Here is a 13,213-nt window from a genome sequence, read left to right on the forward strand (position 1 = left end):
TATATTTTTAGTTTACATGAGTAATTAGTTTCTTTTATGTTATTAGTTTCTTTTATAATTTTAGGTTTTTATTTTATTATAAAAAATATGTAGTGATATAGTAGAGAAAATCAACTTTTTACTAATATATAATCAGATTTCTCTGTTAAATTTTTTATTTTTATTTTTTATTTTGTGGATTCAAACTACACTACCTTGTAAATTCAAAGTAACCTTGCGCTTAGTATGAATGATTTTACCAATTAGTTACTCATATACAGCTCTCTACACAAGAATAAAATGAAAAATTCAAATCTAAGTTGAATAACATAGTCGCATACATTGTAGACATTATTAGTTTGGTTAAATATATAAAACAAAACCATTTATAATATTACAAGCTCTCACATCTCAATAAATGGAGATTTATTACAAATAACTAATGTCCCAACCACAAACATGTGAATCAGTTGCTTTGGTTGTTTCTGTTTTACTTACTATACCATACTTGGCAATGGTTTACCAGCGATTGTTGTGTTTAATGGGGGAGGCGAAGGTTTAACAGTGATTGCGACCTGCTGCATGTTAAACCTTCTATACTATACTTCTATGGTTTACAACCCATGATCCGGATCACAGATTTCAGTACTACAGGATGAAGAATGGGCGTGACGAAAATCATTGGGACCTGCTGTACTTTCAACCTTGGCCCTGGGGTCTGCAAAATTTATGACAACAATTTGAATGAGAGAGAGAGAGAAATAGAGAGAGAGAGAGAGAGAGAGAGAGAACTTACCGAAGCTGGAAATAGTGGATAAATTTCGCGCGCAGAGTACAGGTGAAACCATGATAATCCCAATCAAGAACAAGCAGCATATGATGATGGAAGAAGAGGTAGAAGAAGCTTTTCTTATCATTTTAATTTTTTATTTTATTTTTCTTTGGCTTCAACGATTAAGAACTGAACAGATGAAGTTATAGTAGTATACTATAAGTGTTTAAGCATGATCTATATATATAAACAATGTATGGCTTATTTCTGTAAGTGGGTAATATGAGTGCAGAAAGACTTTGACGTATTCATCACGGTGGTTTTGTCCCACCACTTTTTTTGATAAACCAAAGACTTTGAATCCGCTTTAAATTAAAGTGGATTTTCATCATTATTCGTCATTCAAAATCACCATTTGATTGTGGATCTAATCTCGAACTAAATTCTGATTTGAATTTTCATTCAGTTTGTAACCCCATACTTTATAAAATATCAGTTGGATTAATTAAACACTTCACAATATTATGAAAATTGATTTCATCAGAGCACAAGAGGTCTTGTTTTAATCCATGTAAACTCATGCATGTGATCAAACGGAGGTTAGGCAAGTGCATTAAAAGATTTCTGTTCCAAGACATGCACAGATTTTTTATTTTTTATTTTTTTCAGATAAAAAAAAAAAAAAAAAAAAAAAAAAAACACTATTACACTTATTTGGTTTCTTTTCTTTGCTAACAATGGAGTATTTATTTATTTAACTCTTCTTCTTTTTTCTTTTTGGTGGTGGGGAAACTTTTCTGATTTTCTGAGAGACAGAATTTTCTTTACAAAGTACTTTAGTGATGTAGAGATGAAGAAAGACGGTATGTAATCACCTCAAGTTCATTGCTATACAATGGCGATTGGCTAATATACTTTTCACTTGGTGGTGCTCGAACCACTAGGTTTCCACAATCGATTGACTTCGGGAAGCTCTAATTGCACGTCACTGACTTCTTCAAAATAAGAATATTCAAAACTTAATAAAAAAATAAAATAAAATTTGACCACGTCACTGACTTCTTCAACATAAGAATATTCAAAACTTAATAAATAAATAAAAAGACAAATGCAAATTTAGCAAAAAAATAATAATAATAAAAAATGAGGAAGATCAAGGCGTAATTCTACACGCCTAAAATTCATATTACTGTCAAACAATTTCACAACTATAAAGCAGTAAAAAAAAAAACTACCCGAGCTCGAACTACGCACCTTTCTAATTGCCTTTAGCAAGCCATGAATATACGCTGAAAATAACGACACTCGTTTTGTTAGGATTGATATTCAAAGATTGAAGAAGGAAAAATGATATGTGGCACTTTCCTCTTTGTTTGTAGAGTCTCATTTGGTTTCCCACTACAAAGTTTAATCCCAACTCATACTAAAGTTTTCTTAAATTAAGTTTAGAAAATTTCTCTAAACTTTTTCATATTTGGTAATTTTGAAAGAGATTAAGTGCAGCAACTAATAGTGTATCCTGCAAATACAATGTGATTGAATCGAGTACATGCTCGGTCGAATTTAAAAAATAGAGCTGTTATGATTCCTTACACATTGTGAGAGACTTTGACAAGCAATTATACGTCTTCAAGATATGATTTGAATTTTTAAAATTCTTATATCCGTCATACATGGATATAATCTCAAATTAAACCCTAATTTGGGTTTGAGAAAAACTTGATCTCACTTTCAATTGGCTTGGGGAAGCTTTAATGACACATCGCTAACTTTAGCATAGAAGAATTTTCAAAAATATATATATATTTTTCCTGGCAACCCAAACACCACTACATAATAAGATTACATAAGTCTTCCTTGCCTACTGCAAGGATAGCAACATACAAGTATTCAACAAACATAGCATACATGAGGTCAATCCTTGAGGCTTTGATATTAGCCTGGCCAACAGAACTTGCTCGACAGCATATGATTGAAAATAGATCGAGATGGAGCCAAGATATTACAGCGAGAGTGATGCTCTCAGGAGCTCCAAAAACATCCCCTTCACCTCAAGCCCAGTTTTGCACCAGACCGCCAATATCCACTTGACCTTTCACCAACCCCAGCCAACGCGGATGCGAAAATCCGCCAGCAAGCTGAGAAAATTGAACGGTAGCTTCAAGAGTATTCCAATACCCATTAAATAAAATCAACTGCACCAGCTGGTCCACTACAATATCCTCACACACAAAGGTTGAAAAAGGGACATAACCCACTAGAGACGTGGGCTCAATAGAGTCAACCCAATCAGTCAGTGGGTTAATAGTTGCACCTTGGCCCAAGCCCACTATTGGAATGGATATAAAAATCAAGAATATGCTAATAAGGTGAACCATAAGGCCCAATGTCCAGGGCCAGCAAACCTAAACTAGAACCTTCTAGTAATATATGGGCCAAAAAGGAAGTGCATACGATACGCCAGTCATGCAGCGTAAACAACACCAGTGATGACGTCATGGCTACCTGCCTATATAGTATTCCGAAGCATTTGCGTTCACGATGAACCGAATCCTACAAGCTTGATGAAAAAGATAGCAAATCGTCCGGTGACCATGCTCGATCTGCTTGTCCAAGATACAAGTAAACCAAGAGAGGGTAGACTTTCATATGGATAGCAAAAAAGGAAAACAAATAGAGAACACAAACAGCACAACAACAGACATAGAACATTAAATCCAAAAAAGAACCAAGAAAAACGGTAGAAATACCTAGATCAAACGGAAATATCGTCAAACAAAGGACATCAAGTGTGCCACCATTCCAAATTACCCATGGGACAAGCAGAATCACATAAGACTCCAGCCAGACAAATAATATGAGCTTGTCCCAGAATTGTGGATGACAACCATCCCCTAAAACACACTTTTGGAAAGAAATATAAGCTCTGATGGAAAGAGAACCTCTACGGGGAGAGGAATAGCCAACTCCGATGAACAGATGATAGATTACTTGAACAAATTTTGAAGAAAGATTGGAGGATCTGAGCAGATTTTGGGTTTCTCTTGCACTAAGCCCACCGCTCTCACTTAAGTCCCTGAATTTTTCAAAATTGAAGGGAGAAATAAAGAAAGAAACAAATGGGAAATTTAGAAAAATGTGGAATATGGTGGGGTCCATAGTTAGTTGTAAGCATCACCAGTACTGACCAATAAATATTTGGGCACGAATCCTCTGAAGTGGATACCCATGCGGTCCACTGCAGTGAGCTCCTAAGTGGTCTATATTTGACCACGTGTTTCTTCAGTTAACAACTTTTGAGATCGCGTTTGGCAATTACACCACCATTTATAAGTAACATTTCACCACCATTTCTAAGTAACATCATAGGAGTCTAAAAAGTAATATCACAATTTGTAAGAGAGTAACATCACCACTTAAAAAATAAAGGTTGTTGACAGCCAAATACCTCATAATCCCCTTCAAAATCCTAACTTAAAAAATATATAAATAATATGTTGAATTGAGTTAGATTTATCTGTAACTATTAGTTTTTCAGCACTATGTGAATTCCTTTTTTTGATAGTGAATGTGGTGCGTGTGGCAATTAATATTAAACTATGCCAATTTTTTTTTCAAAGATATGTTAAATAATTTATACCTAAGTGTATGTTTTTTTAATATTTGGAAAAAAAAAAAAAAAAAAAAAAGATTTGGATTTTTTCATTATTTTGTAAACATCAAGTGTTTTGTTTGTTGTCTAAAGTTAATCCAAGTGACTTTAATTTTTGTTTAAATTCTTTAAATTAACATGTTAAAGAGTTTTTAAAATACTTTTATTTCAAATAATAACATAAATGATATGTTGAATTAAGTTACGTTTTATCTAACATTACTTAGTTTGCATTATGTGCATACCTTATTTTGAAAATGAAGATGGTTTATTTTGTTAATTTAGCTGTCAACAACCTTTACTTTTTAAGTGCTGATGTTACCCTCTTATAAATGGTGATGTTACTTTTTAGACTCCTATGATGTTACTTATAAATGGTGGTATAATTGCCAAACGCGGTCTCAGTGTCTGTTAACTGAAGAAAGACGTGGCCAAATATAGACCATTTAAAACTCATTGCAGGGGACCGCATGGGAATCTCACTTTAGAGGATTCGCGCCCTCAATATTTAGCCAAAAATGAAAGCCCAATGCATATTAAGCCGAAAATGAAGTACCAATGCCCATATCTATACGCCACAATTGGTTCCATTTGTTTGGATGAAAAATATTTTATGACAACCAAATACCAATATATATATATATATATATATATATATATATATATATATATATATTTCAGAAAATATTTTTTTATTTTTTGGTGTTTGGTTATCTTAAAATATTTACGAAGAAAAAATATATTAAAATTTAACAATAATAATTTATTTATCAATTTTTAACAAGTTATTTTACACGTCTGCCTGATGGACTCGACCTCAACCTCGACCTAGAACTTTAACAAATACTGAAAAAGTAAAAATATATATATATTTTACCTGAAAAATAAAAAATATTTTCCGAAGAAAATATTTTACGTCTAAACTAATGGAGCATGTTAAAGACTAGAATGAGTCTGTGAGCCCTACATTCGTGCACCTTTCAAACTTTTTTGAACTGTAATGCACCTTTAAAATTGCCTTCAGCAAAACCCTGGGTAAAGTTACTTTCCTCATATAAGCATCAGATCAAGCCAAATTAGTTTTATGGTTAAGAAAGGAAGTTTACTTCACAATCTTTAAAATAACAATTCAGACAAAATGCACCTATGCTAGGGCTCGAACCCCTTCCCTCCTCTTTAAGAGGAGAGAGGTCCCCAGCCCTACTTAAAGATGCTAATGTTGTTGCCAAAGCCGCCTATGTTGATTATCCGGTGTCTTTGGGAATGAGGCTAGAAGACATTTGTAACATTTTCTAATTGTTGTTAGTTCTATTTTTCTTTTTATGATTTGCCAGATTTTCCTTTCGTTGTATTATGTCTGAGGTTTTCCTTGGTTCCTTTAGTATTCTTTGTCATTTTTTGATTCAATAAAATGAACGCATGGGAAAAAAATCTTACTTACAAATGCAAAATTTCTAAAATTTGACCTAACTCATGATTGCTGAAATGTAGATCAGAAGGAATAAAAAACAAAAAAGAAAGAAAAGAAAAAGATATTAAAGTCAAGATCTATAAAAAAGAAAGAAAAGAAAAAGATATTAAAAAGTTTTGGTTTTTGAGGTGTATGATAGGATCAACGGCCTGACAGCACCGTCGTCAAAGGCGGAGAAGAGGTTGCGGGGGAGGGAAAGGGAGGGTAGGGTGAAGAAGGAGAGGGCGTCGGTTAGGTTGTTAATTTCGGAGGAGTTTGAGAGATTGTAGATCTGGTGTCGTCGGAGCCACCGGATATGGCGATAGAGCCGAACGGCAATGGACTTGATAGGGAAGAGGTGGATGGGAAGGAGAATATTAGGGTTGGGGTTTGGAACTGTTTTAGAATTTTCTGTGTCCTCGGGCGTATCCCCACGTATCCGGCGGTATCCATTCCCTATTTAAATACTACTTCTGTCCCAAGAAGAATGTCACTTTTGGAGAACTGTGAGTCACAGTTCTCTAAACGAGATATTCTTTTTTGGGACAGAGGAAGTAATAATTAAAAAAAAGAAGACACATTTTTTAGGTGTCTGACATGGTACGCTACCCCTACACCACATGTCGGTGCTTCATAGGTCAAGATCAATACTTAGTGTAGCAACACTTACTCAGCTTTAAAGTTGAAGGTTCAAAGTGTAATTTGATATGTTTTGCATATCCTAATAGGACTGCCTCCATTTGTATTTATAAAGGAGAGATACAAAATATTGGATTACAAAGGAAATAATATAATCCCTACAATCAAGCTATACAATAGGAAAGAATAATATAATCTCTAGAGTCAACTATACATTAGATATGAATAATAACCCCTGCAATCAAGCTATATAAATTAACCTAGAATCAAGGTGGTTGATTTATATCGTTACACCATATGTCGGTGCTTCATAGGTCTAGCGCTAACGACTCTCTGATTTATATTTGTCCTTTTTTTCGACATTTTTTTTTTAAATTAAATAATTATTTATTCATTTGTTATTTTCTTTTCTCGTTGCCTTAGGGTTTTGTGTTCAGAAGTGTTTTCCAGTATCGCATGCATTCACTTTAATTTTATTTACTGTCAATGCAAGATTTAATTACCAACGGGTCAGTGGCCTAGCGGTATCAACCTCTTACTCCCAAAGGGAGGTTAAGGGTTCAAGTCTCAAAAGAGACAAGTGTGTGTGAGTACTAATTAGGAAAAAAAAAATGCAAGATTTAATTTTATAGAAAAACATTCTAGCTTGTTTTTATTTATGAGGGGTATGGATGCATAGTTTATTCGGAAACATTTTCATTTTTTAGGGTTATTTGTGTAATTAGGTTTTTGGGATATTTTTGCTTAAGGACTATTTGACAATTATTTTTGCTAGATATTTAGATGGGGGACCAATTTGCAATTTTTGAAAAGTGTGACAAGAGTCACACTTTCCTTGGACCACTTGTTGACTTTCCATTGGAACACTTGTTAGCTTAGAATTTTGATAAGTGTAAAGCTTAGATTTAGCCTTGTGAGGAGACCTAGGATGGTGACAAGTGGAGGGTAGATGTGTGTGTGTGAGAGATATAGTGTTAGTATAGTATATGTGACTAACAAATGCATTTTAGGTTAGTGAAAAATCTAGTAAAGTGTTGTCTTCTTCATTTTTCACACCTAAGCCACCATTGTTGACATAGAACCCTAGCCTCCATTGCTCATTTTCAAGCTTCTTCCCTTTGGCTTTTGGTCTTATACCTTGAAGATAAAAGTTTTCTCACATCCATCTCTACCACACCTTTGCTTGATTTCACATTTTTCTTCCATTTCTTTAAGGTTTCTAGAGATACAATTCTCTAGTGAGATAGGGGTTACCTTATGTTTATATTCTTTGTGTATCTTGTGTTCTTTGAGGTTGATATGCATTGTATGCATGTTATATGAAGTTCTAGGGTTGTATTTAGATTAATATTGTTATATCTAACCTAGGTTTCATTTTGTGCAAGACTTTCATATGATTAATGATGAGCACTGAAAAATGCGTATTTAAACCCCTTAAGCTTAGGCATTCTAGTACCTTTATCTATCTTACTTTACCATTTTAGATTGATTTCGTATTATTTCCATTTTTAAGCACTTATCCCGAAAATAAGCTAACTCAGCCAAATAAGAGCTTAATTGAAGCAATTCTGGGATTAAACAAAGAAAGGAGCAAAGTGGAGAAAGAATGAAGCAAATGAAGCCAAAAGTGGGAAGCAGCAAAGTTCGATCGATCCAAGTTCAAGGTTCGATCGATCGAACAATGATCGATCTCAGCACTTCAAGATAGATCCAAGCCTTGGCCCAAAAGCATAAAGTCCCAAAAGTTCGATTGATCGAACACTTTTGTCCTTATTCAAATGATTGATCATATCCACAACTGTACCACCCACTAACCACTTTTGTCCTTTTCCCATAAATATGTCCCAAAATATCTCGGATTTGTCTTTTTCCAAAAAGCTCAACCAGTTGGATTGATCTAGCCTAAGTTCGATAGATCTCAGCCAATTCGATCGATCCAAGTCTAAGGTTCAATCGATCGAACTTCTTCCAGTGCGAAATAGTTAAAATTCCATCTTATTGAACGTTGTCCTTTATCCAATCATTAGGGAATACTGTGTGCACGACCCCAGCTCATTTTGGGTGTCATTTTGACCTACCTATATAAGGATAAGGATTGTTTTTTAACAAGGAGCAGATTTTATTTTTCATATCATCTCTTGGAGAGCAAGCTTAGAGGAGGAGGAGGCTAGAGACACCATTGGAGTTCTTCATCAACAAGGAGCAGATTTCAACCATGGAATTAGCCCCTGAGGGTTAGAGCAACATCACCATGAGTAGCTAGACATCCTCTTGGGGCTAGAGTTAGCCCCAAGCATGCTTTCTATATCTTAATCTTGTGTATTATTGAGAGATTAGTGTTGTAATTGATGTTTTGACACTTTGATATATATAGATCTTGTTTATTCAATGATTTATGTGGTTTAATGCTTCCAATTAATCATTTCATTTTATCCATATGTCTATGTATGCTAGAATAGATGTTCATGTGCTTGACTCTAGATTTTGTATTATTGATGCATGTCTATGTGTATTGATGCTATAGATTTGGAGATTGTCAAAACATAGTGCTTAAAGGAATGCTCTTATGATTCTCTTGATGGTTCATGCTTATGCCTTGATGGATTGTGCCTCTACCCTAGTTTATTTTCATGCTAGTAGTGTAGATGTAGTGTAGTTGTAGTGTAGTGTTAAATGGGAGGACAATCTATACTTGTTGTTTGATGATCCAAGCTTTTGATAGCAAGTAACATATGTCTCTATCCTAGTGTTGAATTTGGATTGTAAGCTTAATGAAAGGATTAATGACTTGTTTTGATCTACTGTGCCTTTCACATGTTGTTTAGACAATATATGCTTCATTGCTTAGATATGTTGTGCCTTTCACATGATGTTTAGATAATACATGCTTAACTAGTCATCCTTGCTTGTTGAATCAACCAAACACACACACATTAATATTGCAACACACCATTTGCCCTCATTAATCACTTGTCAATGATATAGAAATGCATTGCTTGGTGGTGATCTCTACACCCCAAGATCTCTCTATCTCTTACTTACTCTTAATTGCATTCTTTGCTATCACTTAGTTTAATTTAGTTGCTCTTTAATCAACCAACCAACCAATTGTTTGATCACTCGACTTACTAGCCCTAATCACGATTCCACGACATTGCTCGATCCCCACAATCCCTTGGGACGATCCCTACTCGCCCTAGCTATATTTTTAATGAAAGGTAGTAGTGGCTTCTATAAATGTAAAACTCTTGGCCCTTACCTTAATGCACACTTATCAAGCTTGATGTGGTGGGGCGACACGAAACCGCACCACCAATTAATCTCTTGTGTAGTTGTTATTTCATTTAGTAGAGAATTAAATTCTAGTATTATTTTGTTATTGTAACTATAATATTCTAGAATTATTCTTGTTATTGATTATGTGTGAAATTGAACTATGTTGTTGTCTAAAATTAGGGATTTAAGCTTACTTTGATAGCATGAATAAATTGCCTATGTTCACAACCTTGTAGCAGTGTAGTTGTATCCATATTGTAAACTTAATGTTGCAAATGCCATTGTAGCTTGAGGACTTAGGGCATTGCTTGTGTGGATTTCGAATTTGGGTGTGCATGGAAGGTGGTTAAATGCATTGTATAACTATGTAATTGTTGTGACACTATTGTTAATTTCGCATTTCATTGTACAAGTTTAAATTACTTTGAGGTTATAACTTGTTGCATTTCATAGGATATTCCAATATAGTTAAGCATATTACCTATTGTGCATTGCTTTCAAATTGTTTCAAACATAGATTAGGATGATCCCTTAGCTTCCCCCTTGAAACTAGACGTTAGGAAGCATGATCCATATGTGTTTGGTTTATATTGCACTTTCAAAAACTATTAAAACTTTAGGGTATACGCATCGCTTCATCCTACTGAGTAACTCATTTACTCACTAATTGATATTTGTTTTTCAGGCAAGGAAACTTTCTTTTTGGATGCACAACATCCCTAGCTTGGCTTGAGATTCATTTGAATTTCTTTTGTATATTTTGATATGCAAGTGTTGGCATGATATAGCTTTTTTGAAGTTGTAAATGTATAACTTGTTTAGAAGCATGCCTTGCTTCCTTTTGGTTGTGTTATATGAACTTAAGTACTTTATTTTGATACTACTTTAATTTGTATGTAATGAGGCTAAGGGCCAAGAACTTTTAATGTATGAAATGTATGTCATTTTATAACATGTTTTTATCTCTTTGACGTAGTTTAATCTTGGGGGCATTCTGGTCATTTTTCATTGCATTTCATATTTTGTTTGGGCCATGGTTGTTCAAAGAACTCATTTTTAGGGGAGGCTAATTCACAAACTTTTTCTAAAAAGTCCCGTTTTAGTCCTAAAATCAAGCCTTTTCAAAAAATAACTGCTCGCAACCAAATATTTTTTCTTCTTAACATACCTTGTACTCGGGGGCATTTTTGTCATTTTACGTTACTTTTTATTCTTGGTTTGGACCATGGTTTATTAGAGGACTCATTTTCAGAGGGTGTTTCTTCATAAAATTTTCCAAAAAGTTCCATTTTAGCCTTGAGTACGTGTTTTCAAAAAGATGACTACTCGCAGCAAAATCGATTGTACTAGGCATATTTTAGCAATTTTTTTCTAAAACTTCAAAAATTCATATCTTCTATATTCTAACTCGAAATCAAGTATTTTTTGAGTCAAAATTTATTAATTTTTTGTTTTTTATCCAATGGTATGCACAGTAGCATCCATTTCTGTTTGAAATGACCATTTTACCCCTAATGGCATCTTTGACCATTTTAAACCATAGCTACCGTATTTGTTTCCTTTTGAGTCTTGTGACTTCTCGAGAAGTCACTTTGGCATCTCAGAGGTGGTATTCATTTCTAGAGGCTTCTTCTCTTTCATTACTTTCGCATCTGGGATCCATTATCTGGTCTGTATTCGGGTTACTTGTTGACACACCGAGTTCTTTGAAATTTGGGCCGTTACAAGTGGTATCAGAGCTTGAGGTTCAAAAACCTTAGGATGATGGGTTTAGGTTCATTTCATGCTTCTTGTTGACATGCTTTGATGTGTTCATATTTTTACGTGCTTAAGTATTTAGAGGCATCTTTTATATGACATGTATGCTCATGTGCTAAATTGTTTGGCACTTTTACTATATGACTTAACATGATTGGAGTGCTTATGTGTTTAAAGTATTGATTACGTGATATCCAATGATCTATAGGTGTCCTTGTGTGCATTTTCGTATTTCATTTATGCATTCATAAGATGAGTTGAATGTTGTCACGAGTACTTGGAAGTGATTAATTATCATTCCTTGTCACTCATCGCGTCTCTGACTTAGAAGGTTAATAGGATGTTTGAGGGGCAAGGAGCTTCTCATTTTGAGTTTCATGCATTGTTAGGTGCACATATTTTTTTGGAGCACGCTAGTTGTTATGTTTACGTATATGCTATATGATAAGTACGAGTATGTTCAGCTTGATATGATACCTTATGATAAAACACTTAGGACATTAAGTTGCTATTTATATTAGTATTTTATTTGGTATCTTAACGGTTGCATGTTATGTGTTTATGCCTTATGATGTATGCTAAGTGCTGAGCATAATTATGTGTTAAGTGTTGTGCTGACTTTGTGTTAGGTTGAGAGTATGCTAGTCACTACTTGCGTTGTTTGTTTTTATTTTTATCTACTTGTCATATGACAGAGCATGTTTTATGTTGATTGTTTAACATTTGTATAAGTATAAAGTCTTGTTGCCATATTGTATGCTAAGTGTTAGTGTTCTTATGTGTGTAAATGAAAGTATTCTACGTGTTGAGCGTGGTTATAGTGACAACACGAGATTTTTCTATGTGATGCGTATGACCTTAGTAGTTTCATGTTTACTACGTATCTTGTTTTGACTTTGTGCATTGCTCATGCTCGATTGGGTGAAATTAATGTTAAGGTATTGTCTCTTGGAGTCGATAGTATTCTTAGACACGTCCTTGTCATGTAGGACTTCTTTCTTGGGTATAAGGGATTCATTTTGTAAGGCCTCCACGATGAGAGCCTTTTTATCTGTTTTAACGGTTTTGGAGTTTTGAGATTTTGGGCTTACGATTGATTTAAGTGGGGCTCATGCGAGTATATGGTTGTAGTATTTGTTCGACGAAATGAGGCGTGGACCATAGAGACACCATTTCATCTCATTTTCCTTTATTGCTTCATGACGTGGTCGTGATTGTGTTTGGAGTGTTAGTATCATTTTTTAGAGCCTCGTGGTGGCCTTAATGTGATGACATCATTGGGGTTTCGTTTCTATCGTCATGGGAAGGTGAGTCAAGATTAACTTGAGTTCTTCTCTGGGGAATGAGAGATTTGTTTTTGTAAGCCTCAACGTCGAGGTTCTCGTGTCTTATCTTATTAGAGTGATGGTTTAGGGACTTGATAGGTGTGTCGACCTAGGATCCTTCTTGAATTTGCTTTGGATAGTTCTTGTGAACTACAGTTGGGATGTGTGTTTTCGAGTGATTAATTGCATTTGTGCAATTAATTACTCTCCCTTGTCATTGGAGACTTGCAGTGGTGTGTTAGGTTCCGATAGAATCCTATAAAGTTCCCATTAGACTCATTGGAATCTTGAGACATGTCCACTATCCATTACAATTATTGCTTTGTGTTGTCTGTTGTTCAATAGTCCTTTTGAGAGGCATT

The 13,213-nt window shown here is 34.5% G+C and overlaps 1 long non-coding RNA gene across 1 annotated transcript; it reads right to left on the minus strand.

Annotated features, from left to right (window-relative positions):
- Positions 1–347: 347 nt before the first annotated feature.
- On the minus strand, positions 348–1,038 carry LOC132286743 (uncharacterized). Its single transcript, XR_009472849.1, has 2 exons — positions 776–1,038; positions 348–697 (listed from the first exon to the last, which is right to left on the minus strand). It is a non-coding gene; the product is annotated as an uncharacterized LOC132286743 (long non-coding RNA).
- Positions 1,039–13,213: the final 12,175 nt, after the last annotated feature.

This window comes from Cornus florida, unplaced genomic scaffold, assembly GCF_030987335.1.
Source record: "Cornus florida cultivar Cherokee Brave unplaced genomic scaffold, ASM3098733v1 CherokeeBrave_3.0.0_Hap2_Chr02, whole genome shotgun sequence".
NCBI lineage: Eukaryota > Viridiplantae > Streptophyta > Magnoliopsida > Cornales > Cornaceae > Cornus > Cornus florida.